This window comes from Cyprinodon variegatus, unplaced genomic scaffold (assembly GCF_000732505.1).
Source record: "Cyprinodon variegatus isolate N-32 unplaced genomic scaffold, C_variegatus-1.0 Scaffold735, whole genome shotgun sequence".
Lineage (NCBI taxonomy): Eukaryota > Metazoa > Chordata > Actinopteri > Cyprinodontiformes > Cyprinodontidae > Cyprinodon > Cyprinodon variegatus.
In genome coordinates, this window is record NW_015151188.1 from 335953 (window position 1) to 337654 (window position 1702).

Here is a 1702-nt window from a genome sequence, read left to right on the forward strand (position 1 = left end):
TAAAACATCAGTTTAAATGAATTTATTTAAATGGAATTGCAGTTTACTATAGTTTACTGTGTTGCATTATGTTTGAGTTATTTTCCAAGCTTTATAATGATCAGTAATTAAGCAGGTATGTTAAAAACATTGCTTCTGTTAAATATTTCTTGCCTGTCTGTCTTCTGCTCTTAATCAACAAACGGCTCTGTGCGTGACGACAGCGGCGGAAACGTTTCTTCTCTATTCAAAATGGCAGCGTCTCAATCAGGAAGTAAGGAAAACAACTACGAAGACTAACTTGGATAAATATCCCAGTTTAAGCTACTTTGACGCGAGTGATTGTACAGAATCAAGGCCAGTGTTTTCGTGGTAAAGACTGACTGCATATAGCCCGCTCATGGTAAGTCTTAGTCGAGGATATTGTTCAAAGACCAGCGACACATCGGCTTTATAACGAGACGTATTTTAGGCTGCCTCTCCTAGGTGCGCACGTTTTCCATGACGGGACACCCCGGTTATAAAGCCGTTGTTATAGTTCAGCGTTATTACACTGTAGGTTAATTACCTACTTTAGCGAAGGTTGACCCTATGTAATGAATGGCTTATGTGCAATTTTAGGGATATTATTTATTATGAATAATAGTTTTACACCTCGTGATAATTTGGTTCTGGTAACAGATACCAGCATATATTGGTTGCTGTCAAAAACATATTTTGGTTTCACGTTTAAACTCTACAACTATTTTTATTTTAATCTTACACTAAAGTCAAACATTGATTATTATTTAGCTGTCTTTAAAATGTCCAAATGACCATAAATACTAATGGGACGGAACAAATGAGTTTCCAAAACAAACATACCCAAGTCTGAAAAAAGGCTATGAGAGATGCTAACCTAGCCATCCTTATTATTTACCTCATAAAAAGTACAAATTATAGCAGCAAAATGATAAAGGATAGCCTTACATTTTGTCATCCTCGACTATTGTTCGAGAAAACCAATAGTTTAATCTGTGGCTGTTTATAAAACTCCTCTGTAGCTTTAGAAGAGCCCGTAAATGCATCTTTTACCGTCTAAAGCTAACAGCAGTAGTAGCTGTGTACCACTGTACGTAGAGCTGTGGCTGCTCTCCTTTGTGCTTTGTACTCTCTGGAGGACCTTTACACTTTATTTGGTGGAAAGTGCATCTCGGTTTTACACCATGTTAAACGGAAACATCTAAATAATCTGTATTAAGTTTGGACTTCACAACTTTAGCAGCAGCAGATAGTAGATAGCTACTACCAGGAACAGATGACGTTGGAAACTGGTCGCTCTCAGAAAGCAGAGCAGGTAGAGCTTCTCTTAAAGCTACTGGCTAAAGGTCGTTATTTTTTAAAGAAGAAACCTGGTGAATAAATTGTGCAGCCAGGTTGGATACACATTCAAAGGTGCCTACTACGTTTTTACATAGGGTATATTTTAAAACCACGTTTTTTTTTTTTTTTTGTTCAGCTTAAAGGAATAGTACACCCAAAACATGATTAGCCTTCATTTTCTACTCACCCCCATGCTGAACAACACTCTAGAGTACTTTTTTGATATCTGGAGATCTGGGAGGCTTCTTGCTGTCTGCTGACATTCAAATAATGGAGGTGCCCAGCGCCCGAGGCAGGAAGGTCCATAAAAGTCCACAAAAAACGTTTCAATATTCCTCCATACTGCTCGTCCAATGTATTC

General features: G+C 37.9%; 1 protein-coding gene across 2 annotated transcripts in view; it reads left to right on the plus strand.

Moving 5' to 3' along the window:
* The first annotated feature begins 222 nt into the window (after window positions 1-222).
* sbno2 (strawberry notch homolog 2 (Drosophila)) overlaps window positions 223-1702 on the plus strand; it is an 89270-nt gene continuing 87790 nt past the window's right edge. For both annotated transcript variants that reach the window (XM_015395296.1, XM_015395297.1), the window contains exon 1: window positions 223-382. The gene's annotated coding sequence lies outside the window, so the exon portion shown is untranslated. The remainder of the gene's footprint in view (window positions 383-1702) is intronic.